The 9611-nt window shown below is 29.3% G+C and overlaps 1 long non-coding RNA gene across 1 annotated transcript in view; it reads left to right on the forward strand.

Moving 5' to 3' along the window:
- LOC118185550 (uncharacterized) overlaps positions 1–4611 on the forward strand; it is a 29238-nt gene extending 24627 nt beyond the window's left edge. The window contains exon 2 of the long non-coding RNA XR_004757614.2: positions 4458–4611. This is a non-coding gene — a long non-coding RNA (uncharacterized LOC118185550). The remainder of the gene's footprint in view (positions 1–4457) is intronic.
- The last annotated feature ends 5000 nt before the right edge of the window (positions 4612–9611 follow it).

The raw sequence follows: 9611 nt of genomic DNA on the forward strand, positions 1-9611 counted from the left end.
AGCTTATTTTTGTGTTAATTCTTTTCCATAACGTCTACTTCATCTCTCAGCTTTCATTAGAATGCAAATTTGATGGAGATTAAACAGACAGCGAATGTGTAACTTAGGGAAAGATCTTTATCCACCTGTTTGCAGTTACAAGCACTTTGGCCTAGAAGTCGCGAGTAGTTGCAACTGAGTTATTTAAGCATTCATTTAAAACAAAAAGTACCTGAAAAGTTCCAAAACACTATTTTGTGTTGTTTCACTTTTCATTCGAGTTTGTAGCCATTCGGAAAAACGTAAAATATTGTTCTTTCATTTTAGCCTATCGGTTATTAATTAACAAATTGAAATTATTGAAATTCAATAGATGTAATACTTAAGAATATTTTTCTTTACATTTTAATCTAATTGATTTAAATTAAAATGCTTTAAATTCATGGTATATGCAACTGATGACATGGTATATGCAACTGATGACATTTATGAATTAAAATGCTTTAAATTCATGGTATATGCAACTGATGACATTAATATTTTTACAGAATCACGTTACATATTTCTCACTTTTTAAATGTATAGAAGATATGCTATTATGCTCTCATGTTAGTCTAAATGTATTCATGAAAAATCCTATAAAATGTTTCGCTACTCCACCTGGGGCATCTAATCTCTACTGATAAACGATATTAAACTATAAATATCGTTAAAACGTTTTCAGTTTTTCTTTCTTTTTTTTTTTCTTTTTCTTTTTCTTTTTTCTTTTTTTTTTTTTAGCCCAAAGGGGGTTAGCCCAGTAAGGCTATTAATTTCATTTTGGCATTTTGCGTTGGTTCGTTATAAATGTCGGTTCACTTTTCAGATTGTTGCCACAAAAAATTAAAGCCCTGCATTATATTTAAAGAAATTAAATAATGAAGAATCTGCTTAAATGTATGTTTCTCGCTTTGTGATAAAACAACGGTACCTAGAACCATCAAATTTTGAATAACATAATCTCCCACTGATTTTTGGCATCTCGAAGCCGTAATTTAGAATTTGTAATATGTTTTATTATCAATTTCATACTTCGCATCACTTTAACGAATTTTTGATTAACAAACTCAAAGATTTCAAAGCGAGCAATGACATCGTTGCACAGAAAAACATTTTTATCTCCATCTCGCGAGACTGTGTATCGGAAATTCTAAAGGTAGGCTCATTTGAAATTGATTTTGCGATGTTGTCGTTGTATTGAATTTTAAGGTTTAAGTGCGAAGAATGTGATATTTAGTAAATAAAGGTAACATACTAACCGTTAAAAAACGCCCCCTTTGGGCGTAATGTAAAATCTGAAAGCTTTCAGTTTTTTATTTATTTATTTATTTATTGCGTGTATGTGTGTTTGTATGTGGATACTAGAATACATAAATTATCATCCTAGCTTGATTGCTAAAAATTTAGCCCTTTAAATAATTTTAGACATGGGAAATCTCATGTATACAAACTCAGAGTGCGTGCGTTGTACATATTTAAACATCTGTATTTCTTAAGATATTCGCAAGTAGTTCGTTGGTAAGTTTTGTTAAATTTTAACTGTATTTATAAGATGCAGTGTCAAAAAACTTTATTTTCATCTTTGTTTTTAAAACAGCTAAGTCCGAAGATGAAAAGTCATCGGAAGCACTGGAAATGTTAAATAATGTATAATTTAAGACCCATTGACGTTTAGTCATATACTGTATGATTCGGAACTTGTAATTATAGTTTATTTTAATTAACTTTCTTTTATAATATCTTTATAGAAACATTCGGTAGTTATCTGGGTGCTACTTTGGTAGACGGTTGCACGGATTTTGGCGATTTATGTTGGCGCAATTGTTGGCGCGATTTTTACAAACGTCAGCCATCTTGAAAATCGCTGTTTTTACGCATAGTAAAGTATTCGAAACTTTAAAAAAATAAATATCGTTAAAAGTAATGGATTAATATTTTGTTGAAAATGTCGCTTTTTAAGATGGCAGCAAGGGTAAATAAATACATTTACTATGAGTATAAAATACTAAAGTAAGGTTACTATTACTTTCATATAGCAAAGAGAATAAAAACACCGCTATAAAAACATTGTGCCAACGTTTAATTAGATTAAAATATTACTGAAATTGAATATCGAATTAAAAACCATCATACCAACATTTAAAAGAATTAGAATATTATTAAATTCAAATACTTTAAAATACGTTATATAGAATATAATTAACATTAAAACATATGGACAATAATTATCTCAGCAATTTTTGAAAATAGTGTATTAATTTTTTCAACAAAAAATTGAAGTATGCAATTATAAAATAAAGGAAAAATATGTACTTACATTTTTTAGTCATTTAACCTATTGCTTATTGACAAGTACCACAAAAAATCGAAATCATAATTTAAATAAAACCTTTGAAGACATCTTTCAAGGAATTCGAAGATATGAATTAAATTTTAAAACGGCGCGGAAATGCACAAATTTTCAGTAACCAATCAGGGAGCTGATTACAGCTCGTTAATGCACAAATATTCTATAACCAATCAGAGAGCTTATTACATCATGCCTAGAATTAAAATTATTTAAAAATTCATACATAATAAAATCATTTTTTAAAAAAATGCAAAATTAAATTGTATTTTAATATTTAACAGCCATAAATAATGTTTAAAACATTAGATTAAATTTATACATATAAAAACCAATTACTTTTAAAGTAAGGTGACGTCATTGGTTACATCATCCACAACATAAAATTTCATAAAATATGATAAACAATAAAATTTTTATTTCAAATAAAAATGCAAAATTAAATTGATTTTTAATATTTAGAAGCCATAAATAATATTTAAAACACGGAATTTATGCACAATAAAACACATTATTTTTTAAATAAAATGACAACAAAGTATCGGTTACCATAAATAACTTATCCATCAATGGGTTTACCATAAGTTGTATTACTCGCCAAAAGAAAAATCGCCAACAAATCGCCAAAATCCGTGCAACCGTCTACCAAAGTAGCACCGTTATCTGATCAGTAAGCACGAAAATTCAGCAATGTTTTCCCTGGGATCCAAACTCTGTACCTTCCAACTGCCAGCCCCAGCGGCCGAGCGGTAAAGTCGCTGAACCCTGGTAGTTCAGTCCGAGGTTCAAATCCCGTGAACGGGTTGGCTGCATGGGTGTTTTCGTGGTTTTCCCCATGTGTAACATGTATATGAGCAAGTTTCCCTTAGAAAGTCCGCCACGAAGGCGTCCCTCCCCCTTAGATAGATAGTCCTAGTGTGCTTTGCCATAATTAAATACACACACACACCAGCTGCCAGCCAAATGTATCCCATTCTACCACGACGGCACTTGGCGAGGAGAGCACAAATTCTTTACCTTCATTTTAATATTTGAAACCTGTTTTACAAATTAGTAATGCACTCAATATTGTCTGCTTATATTGCTTTATCTGTTCTCTATCATAATTTACTGCATATATTGTTTTATCTATTCTCTATCATAATTTGAAATGAATAAAGCTATAGTTTCCTCTTCCTAAGTTAAAATCAGCATCTGTAATTCATATTTTGAATGTGTAATAGAATCTAGACTAATCTAGACAAATTTGAGATAAACCGGTAAACGGAATATATTACTTTACTTATTATTTACAGTATCTAAACTGTGAATGCTTCACTGAGTTTTGAGAAAAACCACACAGTTTTCATACCAAACAGCGAAAGATCAGAACACTTTTTAGATATTTTAGACCAGGGTTTTCCAGTGGTTTAGTATTAACCGTCTGGATGTAGATGAAATTTTAAAGGAGGTCAAAGATGATCAAGAGGTCGACTGAGGTCAATAGCTGAATGTGCAACTGGCAGTTGATCGATATAATCAAGACTCCCATTAATTACAAAAAAAAGAAGAAAAATATTAATATAGGTAATTAATTATTTATTGATATAAAGCTGTATCGTGTAGTAAAAAAGAAATGATACAAAATAAATATAAGGGAAAAATCTACTAAAGTTATTTAAAATATTTCTTAAATCAATGTTTTTACGAAGTACATAAAAATTATAAGTGAAATATAAAAAAATAAAGCACAAAAACAGAAGAAAACAAGATAAAAATACGAAGAAAACAAAAGCAGAATAGAAAACACGACTGAATATTTTTAATGGAAGGGTTTTACAATTAAGCAGTTTTAGACTAATATTCTAAAAATTATATCAGTATATCAAATTCAACTATTACATTAATTGAAATCAAATTTTTGTATAATTTTAATTCGTGATTTTGTTTTTAGGACTTTATTTATATTTGTAAAATTAAAATAATTATACAAAATACAATAAACCATATATCTCTAGCAAACTATTTTTTCAAAACTTTTGTTCATTTTCTTAACATAATTGTTTATGTGCAATAATTGTATTATGTTTATGTTGAATACTCTATATTACAGTGGAAAATGTAAGGTGGTCGCTGAAGAAAATTGCTCCTTGAAAAAAAGGTCGATGCAAGAAAAAGTTTGGGAGTCCTTGTTCTAGGTGATTCACCCACGGATGGTAAAAATGTAACGTAGATTAAACACAAACAATAAAAGTGTTGAAAAATGGTTTCGGTTTATGTTTTAGCAATATCAAGCTTGTGGAGAGGGGGAGGGAAAAGTTATTTTTAGTCCAAAGGAGCTTTGTCCCTGAAGGACTATTGTTTTCGTTTTGCGATTTTGCGCCGGACTCATAAACGTCGGTTCACTTTTCAAACTGTTGCCACAAAATGTTAGATTCCTGCATTATATTTGAGTTGGTGTTGGTGTATTTAATTATGGCAAAGCACACGAGGGCTATCTGCCTAAAGGGAGGGATGCCTTTCGTAGAGGACTTTCTAAGGGAAACTGGCTCGTATACACGTTACACATGGGGAAAACCACGAAAACGCTCACGCAGCCAGCCCGTTCGCGGGATTCGAACCTCAGACCGAACTACCAGTGTTCAGCGTCTTTACCGCTCTGCCGCTGGTGGGCACATTATATTTGAAGAAATTAAATAATGAAAAATCTGCATAAATGATTGTCTATTTCTCGCATTGTGATAAAACAATGGTACATAGAGCCATCGAATTTTGAATGACGAAATCCTACTGCGAATATGGGCATCTGAAATCCCAAATTTGGAATTTGTTTTATTATAGATTTTATATTTTGTAAAACTTTAACGAATTTTTGATTTACAAACTCAATGCTTTAAAAGCGAGAAATGGCAACGTTATATAGAAAAAAAATACTTTTATCTCCAGCTCGCGAGACTGTGTATATCGGAAATTCTAAAGATATGCTTAATTTAACATTATTTTGCGATATTGCTCTTGAACTGAATTTTATGGTTTAAGTGCAAAGAACATGATATTTAATAAATAAAGGTAACACTCAAAACGTTAAAAAAACGCCCCTTTGGACGTAATTTAAAATCTGAAACATTTCAGATTTTAATTTTTTTTTTTTTTTTTTTTTATTTTTAAAATTGTTTATGTGAAATAGTTAACAGCATAAAGATTGAGCTCAAGATTTCCATTACACATACATTTGATATAATTACGTAAAGCTATAAACAAAAATAAATAATAACAATTATTACTATAATTTATTATTAATAGTATTATAATTATTTTAATAAAATTAAGAATTAATTATTAATAGTATTATAATTATTCTAATAATAATTTAATAGTAATTATTATTATTATTAAAAAGAATAACTAATAATATTCTAAATGAATATGATAAAAATAACATAACGTGTTCCTGAAAAAAGCTTTGTTTCTGAAAACTGAATTTATTGCCTTAGTTGAAATTCAAAAACTTTGAAATAGGCTGATATTATTTACTAATTCTGATAACCAACACATGTATTTTCTGCAAATTTATTTTGCTAATCAAAGTGTTTTTTAGTACTATAGACAGTAAGTAGTTTTGTCGTCAACGATGAGATGCAACATTTATTTTGTTAGAGCAAATATGTAAATATATGGTATGCGTGTAAATCATTTTCTGTTTTAGACGCAAAAATTTTTCATTATTATAAATTAAATAAAGGGTTTTCTGTTCTTATTTAGAAATAAAATTTATTAAATGCGCATAACGAATATATCAGGAAGAAAGCTGTATTTGTAAGTTTCACCTTTTTATGGATAGATGGCGCTACTCTATGTGTACGAGCTTCGTAATTTCAGAGCCAGAATTTTGGAAACATGAAATTTTGGACAGATAAACTTCTAGATGTATGCTAAAAATTTAGATTTTAGCATTTAAAAATTGTAGTCATTATTTTACCTACCTTTTTTCACATGACATTTAAAATGAAACTGACCCAGAAAGTTCAACTAGGTCTTTAATATTTATACATTTGGTTCAAATATCGAATTTATACATGACTTTGCGTTCTAATTTTATTAATGGTTTGATTGAAAATTAATGTGGATCTATTATTGATGGAATTTAATACTGTAATTCATATAATTACTTTTATATATACTTATAATTTTAAAAATATCATTAATTTCTCTATAATATATTTCAAACAGTAGATAATATTTGATGTTAATAAAAAGATAAATGTACTGCTGGAAAAAAAGTATTTGTAGTTTGGGGGGAGGGGAAAGAAACTAAATTTATGAAATATATTTAATGCTAAATAAATTATAGGATTGTTAAAAATTGTTATTATCGAAAATAATCATGTCTCCTTCGTATACTATAAAATAAAAACATTTGCATTACGTTAATGTTTTGAAATTAATAAGTATATTAAAGAACCTTGTTTGAAATGAACTGAAATATTAGGTAAGAAATCATCTTTAGATTTGCTTTGATTTTAGAAAAGTGTTCGATTTGTTTCTAGACGTTTCTTTTAGGATTTGTCATCCTTAAAAGACAAAAACATGAAATGTCCGATGCGTTGCAGCAGCTGATTAGTGGAAATTCAGCTCAGGTTGGATCCGAGAAGAACGGGCAAGCTGCAAGAATAGGTTTCTTGTTTTTTGCCATGTGTTAAGTGAATAAGGCCCAGTTCCCTTAAGACATTCTTCATGAAGTCATCACTGCCCTTAGGCGGATAGCTCCCAAGTACTAGGCCATTTTCAGATAATCTAACCTAACTAAACTATCCCATCTCTCTCTATATGTGTTTAAATGCTTTTATGCTTATACCTTCCCCCATCTTTTGCTTTATTTCTATCTAATTTTGCTCAAAGAAACCTATGTCGCATTTTCTTATCGTGGGTTTAAACCGTTGAAATTATCAGAACAACTTTGACAATTTTGCTCCTTGAAGAAAATGGACAAATACACTAGGTAAATACAAAAATTTAAAATTGAAGAAGATAGATAAATGGGAAACAGACGTATCAAATTCTATCTAATTTCGCATAATATATAAAAAAATCAACGGCAATTAAAAGCTGGAATTTATCTGAATTCAGAGTCTAATTGTCGTCCTCTAAAGTCAACCTCACACCTCTTAGCGATCAAAATTCTTAATACCTAATTCTGCTAACACATACAAATGTAAGTGAAGAGAATTTATACAACTTGTGAAGAATAAAAAAACTGAAACACTCATTAATCTTTAAAGTCTTTTTCAAACTTCTAAGACTATTACGACGAACTGAACATTTTTATATAAGAAATGTATTAATTTATTTAATTTTGAATATTTTAGGAGGAAATGAATTCTACGAAATCTTCATATAACTTTTCCGTAATAAAATAATATTTTTCTTTCAATACTGCTTATCACATAGAACAATTTTGATTAAAATTTATTTATTCCTGAAAGGAAGTCTAGGTATATGTATCACTTTAAGCATGAAAATAATTAAAGCCTTATAAGCGTTTCTCAGTACAGAACGGTATTGCTAGAAAACTGTTAAAACATTTTTAGTGATTCATGTGTTAAAATATGACGAAATATTACAAGTTCTGATTGGTGTAGGCTACAGATGTTAATGATAAGTTTTTATTGCTGAAAACCCTCAATAATACAGAGCAAAACGGAAGATTTCAGACATGGTTATCTTACTCTGACAAATTTATTTCACGAATTTCAGTCTCAGCAGTATAGAATTGCGCACTTATATTCAATTCAGGAAACATGAAATGAAATTTTATGCAATTTATATGTCTGTTACGAGAGCTAAAATATAAGAAAACTTTGCCTGCTAATTAGAATTTTTAATATTTGAAACGTTTCACTGTATTTAAATTTTTGAAAATTTTAATTTTTACATGATCCAACTTTCGTTTCTAATTCATTCTCTTTATTACCTGTAAATTTATAGCGTAATATATGTCATTTTTTACAATATGTAAATGAAAGCAGCATTTGTCAACGTAGTATATATGTTACGGTGAAACAACAAAATCTGGAAAATGTCGACTTTCACCCGTGAATGTCAACATTCACATAGTCGCTTGGTGTATGTCCGAAATATTTTCGAAATACTCTTATTTCTGACTTACACCGGTAAATGTCGACATTCACCATGTACTAATGGTAAATGTTGAACATATAAGAATATTATTATATTTTCTTCTCCGTAATTCAGTCGCGAGAAACGGACTTGAGATTTAAAATAAGAACTTAAGGAACTTAAAACAAACTGTACATTCAAAATGAGAAAGGAAAATAATAGAAGTTAAAAACTTACTAAATTACGTGATTCAAATCTTATTTATTGCAACAACTTAAACTATTATGACACTTTGAATTGCACAAGAGGCCCTTGCTTTTACAACCGCATTTATTTGTGGAACACTTCCTTTTACAATGACAGCGTATACTCCTCTCTTTTCAACCTACACCAGAGCATATCTGTGATCGTCGACATACACCGGTGAGGGTCCGAATGTACAAGAATGTAAAGAAGTATTCGATCTTTCACCGACGTATTTGGTGAATGTTGACATTCTCCGGTGAAAGTCGACATTCTCCAATTTCGCTCTTTCACGGTAATATATATATTATATTCAAAATTTTAGCGGTAGAGCGAATCCCAAATTTTCCTGAATCTGATACCTAAAAATTTCTCGAATCCTGAATCTTTCTTGAGAGAATGATTAGAATAAGGAAAATTATTTAATATTAAAAATGTATTTAAAAGTAAAGTCTTCATTAAAATCAAATCTGAAATTTAGGTTTAAGGCAAAATAAAGATAAAAATATAGATTTTAAAAACATCACTGTTTTTATAAAGAAGATGTAAATGAAATTCATTAAATTAAGAACATAACTTAAAACCTCTTGAGTTTTAAGATTTTAAGATTCATATTCTCAAACTATGTTCCAAAAAAAAGTTCGAATTTTTCCCACTTTGAAGCTCTATATTCTCACTAGAAATTGACAATACGAAATTCAGGACTTTTAAAACACGAATTTAACATTTTAAGTCAAACGGAGATGGAACTATCAACTCTCATTATTTAAATGGCGTTTCTGTTGGACGTCAATAAAACGAATCATTTCAACGTTTTGAATTAAAAACGTGTAACTGTTTTTTTAGATCATGACTCAAAATATTCGCATGATGAAATGAGTTCGAAAATTCGAGTCTTTGAATGTGG

Source organism: Stegodyphus dumicola, chromosome 8 (assembly GCF_044657685.1).
Source record: "Stegodyphus dumicola isolate Sdum_Otavi_A_Nest chromosome 8, ASM4465768v1".
Classification (NCBI taxonomy): domain Eukaryota; kingdom Metazoa; phylum Arthropoda; class Arachnida; order Araneae; family Eresidae; genus Stegodyphus; species Stegodyphus dumicola.